Source organism: Oratosquilla oratoria, chromosome 33 (assembly GCF_046742065.1).
Source record: "Oratosquilla oratoria isolate Oo_2021 chromosome 33, ASM4674206v1, whole genome shotgun sequence".
NCBI classification, from domain to species: Eukaryota; Metazoa; Arthropoda; class Malacostraca; order Stomatopoda; family Squillidae; genus Oratosquilla; species Oratosquilla oratoria.
Window position 1 is genome coordinate 33,851,247 of NC_134809.1, and position 11,649 is coordinate 33,862,895.

The following is an 11,649-nucleotide window of genomic DNA, read 5'->3' on the forward strand; positions in this document are numbered from 1 at the left end:
TTCTGTAAATATAAATGAGCTTAGGATAACTGAACACCAAATTCGGTAATCATGACGAACATAAACAACTTGGTTGGACTTATGGTCTACGTATTTGAGAAGCATTCCCACATACTGAAGACGGTCGTTTTATTTATAGAAGTAGACATTTTATGCCAAAAATAGGCAAACATTTAATAGCCAAGCTTTCAAAATCACATTATTTTTTATTTATTTATTTATTTATTTATTTATTTATTTATTTATTGTAGCTGTTCGTGATGCGGATTGAAAATTCTTTTCTTGTCATCCTCTCCCATTGTTTTCTTTTAAGTGGGCCGAGGTATGTACGTATAATATTCCACACACAAAGCACACAAGCATAAAACATAAACACACACTAGCACACGCACACATGTACACAAGCACAAAACATACACACACACACACACACACACACACACACACACACACACACACACACACACACACACACACACACACACACACACACACATTATGCTCATATATAAGATCACATGCGTACATACTATATCTAATACTGAAACGATTTTCTGTGTGATATAAGTGGTTTTGTGTCCCACATTTTGTTCTCTCAATGGGGTGCGTGAGTGTGTGTGTGTGTGTGTGTGTGTGTGTGTGTGTGTGTGTGTGTGTGTGTGTGTGTGTGTGTGTGTGTGTGTGTGTGTGTGTGTGTGTGTGTGTGTGTGTGTGCGTGTGTGTTTACCATTCTATAACATTAGTTTCGACTAAAATATTTCACTTCTCTCCGAAGTCCACATATTTTCGGAACTGTATGATGTCAAAGCAAGCATCACTTTCTTGAAGAGTTCTTGACCTTTCTCCGCCTCCATTACCGGTCAGCCATTGAAGTAGGTGAAAAGAGTTGAGATAAAAGAGTAAATCGGTTTTACGATGTGTCCGGTACGCATTCCGGAAACCCATCGTAACGATAGCTTCCACCTGGTCAATTCTGGGGTTTGTTTTGGGGGTGAGGCGGGTTTGCTAAGCAATGCAGCCCAATGGGCTGGCGTCGGACCCTGCTCGCAGCATCATCCATTAGGGCTAAAATATGAAGCTTGTTGACTCTGCCCGAGCTTCATCCATCTCAGAGCAGGAGAGCATCATTTATAACGGGGCGGAGAGGGGGCGGGTCTCTCTGACCCCCGGCTAGGTGTGCTGGTGGAAGGGGCGGGGTGGACTGGTGAGAGGAACTGTTGGAGTACAGGAGACGGAGTTGGAGGAGCGTTGCGGCGAGGGAGAGCAAGCCACGCACCGGCTAGTGGACACGTCGAACGAGATGAGTGAGATGGAAAACCAGAGGTTGAAATTTGATAAGAAAATGGAAAATTTAGATGTAGGATGTATGGTAGCCGGGTGTAAAGAGAGTGAATGTGGAATGATGAGTACATGGTGCTATATTTCTATAAGTATACATATAACGTGAAGAATCCAAAGGTTGTGCTTACAAGATACAGGGCGTGTGTATGAAGGAAACAAGTCTACTCATTGGAGGAAAATCTTAAGGGTTTATGGACGAAGTATGGGTGATGCGTGTGGAAAGAAGTGGAGTAGTGGGAGATGAACGCGTGCAAGTCACGAATGAAGTAAAAATAAAGAGTATTGATGCTTTAGACAAGTGATTTGTGAGATACGAGGGTGGCACAATTTTGGAGCAAAGGAGGAAAAAGATGTTAAATGGGAGATGAGGCATGTTAATGAAACCCGAAGACACCAATAGATTAAAACGTTCGAAAAATCTGGAAGCCTCCTGACATACAATAGTTGTTAGAAGTGTGAAAATTCAAGTAACCCTTAAAAAGATATTAATCATAGGTTCTCTTTCAATATTTTCAGTATGTGAGAATACGCTATAGGTTCCAATAGGCCTCAGCGTCCCTTGCATAATAAATCCTTCAGATCCCTGGTCTGGTCTGATCCGGTCTTTAAAGACATTTTTTTCCCTCAGACTTGGAAACCTTCCTCTCCGAAGACTTCAAAACCTTTCCCTCCTCCTATTCTTCTTCACAACAACTCCCCCATCCCGTCCCCATCACCATCCAAACTCCCATCTACCCCTTTCGCCAATATATCGATAGCCTCGTTCAGGAGGAATGAACGGCAGTTCAGGAGAGTAACAGTCTACGGTAGTGAGGAACGGTTTGCAGAATGGATCGATTTACTGCTGAATAAGGGAGAGTGCAAGACGCTGAGGAACATCATCGGGAAAAGATGAACGACTACCGGTAGCATAGATCCAATTGGACAGATGAAAGGAGGATCGTCTGTCATTATTCAGAAAAATATACTTTAACAATAACACCATATGAGAGGAAAATATATATATACTGTATATATATATATATATAATATATATATATATATATATATATACATATATATATGTATTCATGTATGTGTGTGCATGTGTGAGTATATGTACATATATATATATATATATATACATCATATATATATATTATATTTATATATATATATATATATACATATATATATACTGTATATATACATACACCAACGGCTTTTTTCCCCTTACAAAGGAGGTAGCCAATAAAAAAAAGCATAAAATCCACTTCCACCCATTCCATCCCCACATACTGAAAGCCCATTTACTCCCTCCTTCCCTCTCTCGATCCTACCGCAAGCGCAGTGTCGTCAGCAAACAACAACTGGCTTATCTCCCATTATATATATATATATATATATATATATATATATATATATATGTGTGTGTGTGTGTGTGTGTGTGTGTGTGTGGGTGTGTGTGTGTGTGTGTGTGTGTGTGTGTAGGTGTGTGTGTATTTATATATATGTATATATATTATGTATTTATGTACATATACATAATATATATGTATGTATATATATATATATACTGTATATATATACAGTATATATATATATATATATATGATGTGATGCATGAGGGGGAGTGGGTGGGGGATGGGGGGCGAGGAAGTATGTATAAGAAATTATTGGACGTAGCCCGAGGGGATTTCTCCCCGTCTTCTTTTCTGCATGAGGGGACGGAGAGGGGGGCTCGCCGAAATAATGAAGCGGCCTTGCTGTGGACGTGCTGTCTTCCGACACTGCTTCTGACCTAGGGCAGTGAACAAGATGCAGGGATGACCAGTCATTTAGGAGGTGCCAAATGGAGTATGTAGGGGATGGAATGGGTGGGGGTGGTTTCTTTGCTTTTGTCCTTTGGCTACCTCCCGTGTAAGGGTGAAAAAGCCTTTGGTATATATATGTTTGTATACATATGTATATATATATATATATATATATATATATATATACATATATACTACATATGTATGTATGGATATAGATACACACACACACACACACATATTATATATATATATATATATATATATACATCAAACAAGTGGTTGCCTGCCAGTCGAATGAAAATACCTTAGCTAGAATAGAATATATAAATCGTGTTACTAGCCTGAAGGAATACAAATGGTTATTCACTAAGGAACACTCCTGCCGTTGTGGAACGGCTCCTATTGTAAAGAACAGATCTCTTCGAAGAATAGGCACATTCCAAATATGGATGACCTATTACAAATGGCCCGCGATGAAGAACGTTCCACTAAATTTAAGGACGACCCTTTGAAAAGCAAACAAGTAAATGATGAGGACAGTCAACACGTCTTTCACTTTTCTCTTATTTTTCCAAATATTGTCGTTTCTTCGTTTTTTCAATATGTATTCTTGTAATATGAAATATAATGTAAATTCATTTAGCCCAAGACTGTACTCGTGTGATGCAAGAACGACGTTTTGATATTTTCTTCGGTGAACTATACAAGAGAAACTCTTTTGAGTGTTTGATTCATTTATATCAGGTTTGATGTTTTTCGTAAACCCACTAACGTTTTGTCATATGTTCACTATTATTCTGCTCACCACCTTAATACAAATATTTCAGTTTTTTCCTCCATGTTTCTTAGAGCTTTTAGAGTTTGTATCCCTGAATTTTTTGATGAAGAAATAAAAAGGATTTATGAAATAGCATGAAACTTGAAATACCCAAAACATGTGATAATTAGATCCCAATACAAGGCAGGAAGTCATACTATGATTCTTCTCCAAAAGATTCTTTTAATAAAAAGAATCTTTTGATTCTTCCCTTTCATCCTAATTTGGTGAATCTTCCTCGTGTCCTTAAGGTTTTTAATGTTAATGTTGTATTTAAAAACAATACAATCAAAGATATATATATTATATTAGACTGAAGGAGGAGGAAGTAGAACATTAATGATGCAACGTTTTGTCTCGCAGGCTCTTGATTACAAATCTAACAACTCAAATGCAACAGTGACATTATATACACAGTTAGGTCACTTCATGGGACACCTGGGAGAACCTATTACCTACTCTGATTAATTATGTGTCTATTTTCTATTATTATTAATGAACCTGTGGCTTTTGCTAACCATACAAAACCTTCTCTATGGTTAATGTTATTATTAGTATTAATGTGAGCTGCTCGATTGTCTTCATCAATCTTTTTGTGGATTCTTTATCGAGTATAATTGTGTTGTCTCAGTTCGGAAGGTGATCATGTTTGTCTACATTGATCACTATTGAGTTAGACATTCAGTGGGCTTTTACATAAGTTTTATGTTCATTTAGTCAGTTTTTTAGCCCACAACCTGATTCTCCATGATATGATGAAGGGCATCTGTGACAAAGTATTTTATAAACAATACTGTTTTCATTACTAAGGTTATTATAACCATGTGTGACCAAATGACCTCCTTTGTTGCCTGATGTCCTGGCTACCTTAAAGCTCGCTTCTAAGACGAACGTGTCTAGGTGTGGATTAACATCGGAGTTTGGTACTGTGACACATCGGGTCACTAAATGCAGTTATTATCATTTTTACTCTTGTTACTCATTTCTTTGGCTTTCTTTTTCAATTTACACGGCAGACTTTTTGAATATCTAAATTTGATGAAAGTTTCGGTGATTTATTTTAATTTATCATCTACAAATTCTTTACTACATATGTGAAGCGCCCTGGGAAAGAAACCTATTTTAGTTCTGTCATTATGTCCTGAATAGAAATGTGGGTTTGCGGTATATTAAATTTTTTACAATTTACTTAATCTGTGGATAAATGCCTAAAAAATAAAATTTCCCGTTTATCTCTCTTTCTGCAGTGAACTACAGGTTTTCATTTATGCTGTTTAACTTCCTTAATTTGTTTTTGATATCTGTTTCTTTACATACAATTACAACTATTTCATCAACATGTCTTTAACCAATTGCTATTTATGCCCATTATGTTCATATATTTTTTGTTTCACATATTTCCATGTATAAGTTTGTCACCACTGCAGAAAGGCGACTACCCATGGCAAGTCCAGAATGCTGTCTGTATTCAATATCACTAAAAGTAAAAGCACTAAATCCTATATAAAGGGAAATCAATTCAAGATAATCTGTTTTGAGTGCAGGTATATGTCCACTGTTCAAATCATTTCCTACTCTTTCAACATTATTTAGTGGATCATTTATTGATACACGAGTATATAGGGAGATAACATCGTAGCCGGCTAACTTCTTGTACTAAAATCTAAGTATTTTAATCTATTAAACAGATCAGAAGAATTTTGTCGTTGTGCATTATTAATAGATCCTAATGTTTTGGACAGGGGTTTAAATGAACATTTTGCTGGCTTGTAGGGTACACTATTAATCCCTAAAGTAATAGGGCACATGGGAATTATTAGCTATTAACCTTGGGTGAGCCATGTATTGTGGGGGGGTTTAGGTGCTTCTCATAGTAGACTTAGTAATATCTTCACTTTTTCTGATTTATTCAGTATTTTCCTTTCTTACAAATATCTTTCAAATTATTTGCTACTCTTTCAACATTATTTAGTGAACCATTTATTGATACACGAGTATATAAGGAAATAAAATCGTAGCCGGCTAACTTCTTGTTACTAAAATCCAAGTAATTTAACCTATCAAGCAGACCGGAAGAATTTTTTCGGTGTGCATTATTAATAGATCTTAATGGTTTGAGCAGGGGCTTAACTAAACATTTGGCTGTCCTGTAGGCTGCACTATTAATCCCTGAAGTAATAGGGGTATGTGAATTACTAGCTTATGAACCTTAGGTGAGCCATGTATTGTGGGGGGTTTAGGTGCTTCTCCTAATAGACTTGGTAATATCTTCACTTTTTCTGATTCCTTCAGTATTTTTCTTTCTTTCATTGTGAATTTGATTTCAGTAACAAGAAGTTAGCCAGCTACTATGTTATATACTTATATACTCGTACAAGAACATAAGTACCGTCTGCTACCGTTCTGCCATGCAGACCGTTTTAAAGAGCTGTAATCAGATAAGAATTGGCAGCAATTAGAATCAGATATTTCCCATGAATAAAATACTTGTTCAAATGACACTCTACCTAGTTGGTGGCATTAGATGTGTAGAATACACACACACACACACACACACATACACACACACACACACACACACACACACACACACACACACACACACACACACACACACACACACACACACACCCACACACACACACATATATATATATATATATATATATATATATATTTATATATATATATATATATATATATATATATATATATATATCACGACCCAATTATGGGCAAAGGTAGTCGCGACATGAAAAGGAATAAAAGAAAAAAAATTAAGGTCGTGCGCAGTTCAGACGAGTGATAGTTTTCAGGCAGGATAATCAAACTCTTCGTTAAGATGAAATATTATTACACGAATACAAGTAACACATACAACATAAATGGATATGAAATAGTAAAAGATGGCAATAAATATGATATGAATTGATTGTTAATTATTTACCTAGTAGAGTAGCTGAGTGTGCTTTTGTATGTAGCACCTAGGAACAGATGGGCTAAACAAAGTCTTGATAATGGTGTACACGAGTTTTGATACCGATTGCTTGAAGTCGGATCAACGCCCGACTCTCCAATCTTGGGAACAAATGGGTAGTTTGAAGCGAGACGCTGATGCACGATAGCTTCTGGTAGGTGAAGCTTCTGGTAGTCGGGAACATGTAAGATATTGGTTGATGCCTCGTAGCTGACAAATAACGGAGACAGAGCTGTGCACTTCGCGTGGAGATGGGCAATCGTTATGGTCCAAAGGAATTCTTTAGCAGAAAGGTCGTAATCAACGAATGTAGAATAATGTCTACGTAGATTCAGATGGGCCCTGGGCGTCTGCTTCTTTTCTTGTCTTCTCTGTTCTTTTCTCGTTCTGGATTTCTCTGCTCTCTTCTCTGTTGACTCTCTTCTATTGATTCTGTGTCTCTCTCGAGTCGCTCTCTGCTTTGGTTAATATAGCCCGGAAATGGTAGCTTACGTTCCTCGGGATGATAAAACATATGTAAAGTGGTAGTTTAAACACCTCCAACCAATGGGGAAGCAGAATAAGTTTTCCCGCCAAATCATGTTACGTTTCTGAGCTTGGCGTCATCTGACAGTACGTATAATCGCGCCCTCTAACAGACGGGTATTGCGCAATGTTTAACATTTAACATATTCCATATATTATGAAATACAATACAAATTACAATGTGTTTTACACATCGTATTAACGCAAAGCGTACCTTAAAAATACAAACATATTTTATTCACACAAGGACGTAAGACAGCACAACCACAGGACTCTATTCACGCTAAGGACGTGACACACACACACACACACACACACACACACATATATATATATATATATATATATATATATATATATATATATATATATATATATATATATATACACGTGTACACACTCATTTATATACACACTTTTTTCTTTGCCGGATCCCTCTTTTGATCAATGTCTATCAAACCACTTCTGTGTAGGTAGGTCCCTGAGCGTTTCTGAGTCCTTTATGTGTATGGGTCTGCTTATCTTGTCTTCCTCCATACCGGTCTTGCTTTATCTACATGTACGTCAAGCCATCTATCAACTGTCTATCGGTCTGCTTAGCATACTCGCCCAAGCCTTTTTGGCGAAAATATTTGTTTAATCTTTTTATTTGGTCTTTTTGGATTTGCTTCCCATTTTTACTGATTTACTTCTTTCCATCCTTGACTTCCTTTTCCTTCTTCTTCCATTCGATTATTTTTTCAACGTCATATTTCCTCTGCTTCTTTTCTTTCTCCTCCTTTCGCCATTCTATACAATCCTTTCTTCTTTTATGTGCCCTTGTCTCTTTTCTTTTACTGTATTTCTCTCTTCATCTCCCTAATGTTAGCTTTCTTCTTTTCCTCCTTTTATCTAGATCATTCCTGATTTCGTTAATGTTTTTTGTTCTTTCTTCCTGCTCTCTCTTCTTATACCATTTTCCATTAGTTCTTTCCTCTCATTCCATTCCTACGTTTCCTCTTCACCTCTCCTACTTTATGATCCCCATGGTGTTCCTCCAGTCTGATTCTCCATCCACCTGGCCACCTGTGCATTCATCCCTTATCTAACCCTCACCCTCACCCTCACCCTCACCCTCCCCTCTTCCCTTTCCCTTCTCCTCCCTATCCCTTCTTCTCCCCTTCCCTCTCCTCTTTTCTCCATCGCCCCATCCATCATTCAGACTGTCTCCTCTCCATCCACCTGAAGTACACAGTAGCCGAGATACAATTATCCGATACGACTGGATACGCATCTGTCCAGGCCACCACCACCTTGTCGATCCGATGCGTATCACCAGGTAAGGTAGGGGCCATACGCACAGGGTATCAATTCGTATCATATATCACACGCTGTCAGTAAACAAATTATGCTTTTATTATCTGATGCACGGCGATTCCTCATGTAGGTTGATGGCCGGGAAGGAGGTGGCCAGGAAGGAGACAGTATTTCTTCTTGGAAAGAAAACCGTCCTGTAAGGCCTATTCAACTTCCAAATGGCCGTAACTCCATATGTCCTGTTAAAGCACCAAGGACTGAGACTCTGAAGTCTTTGGAACGAGACAGGTCATGTGCAAATGCAATCAGTGTTCATTAGAACCTCAGTGCTTAAAATCCCTCGAGCCATCAAACCTTCAAGCCCTACGATAATCCCACTATACACTAGGATGCAGCGCTTGTCTCCTTTCCCTTACGCTGTTATCTCATCAAGCTGTGGTGTGGTAACTATCCCCTAACCCCCGTAGGTCCTACTGTATGAAACGTTCACCCTTTCTTAACAAAAGCCGCCACCCAGGTGTCGACTTGGCCATCCACACATTATACCGTCGTTACCATCACGGCAGCTTCCCACAAGCCATAAACATTAATGCTATTGACGGTCAACCTATGGAGAAGACACAATGTGTCCACTTTATCTCAACAACGAGAAAAAAAAAAAAAAACGGAGAGCGATGGTTTTGTCCATCGCAAACGTTCTCCAGCTCGCCGGCCCGCGAGTGTGAGAGAGACCCTGTGTTGAAAATCCACCTCACAAAGCCACCGAGACCTTCGCCACAACAGGGTCGGAGACTCTATCCGCATCCATTCATCGCCGAAGTAGAACCAGAGGAGCCAACAAGGTACTTGGATCCAAGTTACGGCCGATATCGCCACTGCTCTAGGCGCCTCAAGATTTTGTCTCGCAGCATTACTAGCGTATGGTATTCCCCCTCTCAAGTACCCAATAACGCTTGTTAATGCTATTGCAACAACTATTTCGTCCACCATTAATCGACATTCAGGTCTTTGCAAGGCGATTGGCGCATCCCTGACATGCCGTTACCGACCCAAATATAGCAGCATCAGCATCATCGTTTGCTCGTTCGTGCTGTCTTATCGGTGGTTCCTATTCTTAGCTCCTCCATCACCTAAGCCTATGACGTCATCAACAGTGACACCATTATCACTAAGATCAGTTACTTTTCTATCGGATATAGCCTTACATACCACATCTATCGCCGGTCACTGGTAGTTGTAAACATTGCAGATTATAAGCACTTAATTCTTGTTGTTATTTATCCATCATTATCGGCATTATTTAACATATACATTTCTCATTGCAGCCGCTAATCTTATCCATTCACGAGAATATACAAATGAAGAAATAAATGATAAATCATTAGATGGATCTAATCAACAAACGAATATATGAAAGATTATATGAATAAAAAGAACAGAGATGAATAAATAGATAAATATATATATACAAAGAATGATAAATAGATAGATTAATATATAAATTGATGAATGATTAAGTCAATGAATAAGAATATATAGACATAAATAAATGAATGTGTGAATAAATAAATAAATAAATAAATGAATATTCAAACTAATATAACAACTATATTTATTTCACCATACTTATTGGAAATACCATTAATCTAATCACTGTTATTACAACTTGATAATTTCAAGTATCAAAAATATCATCATAATCCGTAGACCTTCAGTGTTTTCTATCGACTACCGTCGCCATCACATTCAGTATTCGTAAACCTTGTGTCATTTTCGCTGCTATTTTCCTGATCTATGATGACATTACATGCTACCTCCATTGATATAGCTGTAACAGAGATAACTACTATTTCAAGAACATTGCAATAAAAAAATTCGTTACTAATAAACTCTATTTACAGTATTTTCTTTACAATAACTTTTTTTCGGAAACAATATTTTGCCGATACAGTTATTTCTATAAGACTCAAAAGAGTAATTCAAGACATAAGCCTACAAATAACACTAACATCCTGGATGCCTGATTCAAATACGTTTACTATTATCGTGACCACCACAACGACTAGGACCCTCCCCACCCCCTGTACCCACCATCCACTAACACTTCGACCACCCAACACTATTTGAGTTCAGCCACGCCCCTGGTCTACAATGTGGGTCCACAACTCAGGTGGTAAGTGACACTAATACCTCCATAGACCAAAAACGCTCAGGGTCGTCTTCGCCTCTATAAGTGCGTGCGTGCGTGCGTGCGTGCGTGCGTGCGTGCGTGTGTGTGTGCGTGTGTGTGTGCATTAGTATGTGTGTGAGATTCAGCATAGTCTTGAATTATATCCTGAACTCGTGATCGACACCTATTAGCCTCCCGGATGAGAGCTTCAAAGCCTATATGGTCCAATCTATGTGTAATGATTATGTGTAAGTATATAGAAGTGTGTTAATCAATTTGTTTTAGAATCTATTTGAGTACATACCACCCTCGTATTTCGTCGCTGATGAACAGAGCTTCTATCGTTGGGAACAATATCGTGGCGCATAGGTGAAATCATAGTCATACCAAACGCGAGAATTAAGCATGGTAGCAGAAATGAGAGATATGCTCAATATTCTTCTGGACTATAGCTCGTAAAGGTTCACCAAAAAACCCTAAAGTATTATCATTACTTAGGCAGTCAGTATCACACACGGGGTTTAAGTACATGCGTACACTGTTATGGGTGCATGTGCTTGCGAGCTTGTACGAATTCATGCAAGAAAGTTCACCCAATACATATGTTACAAAACAAACAAGAGAGATCGCATTTTCGAGGAGGAGGCTGGTAGGGGCCGGGTGGGCAAAGGGAAACTTCAGAGCGATTCAGGGAATATCAGCAATATTACCTCCAGGGATAGAACCA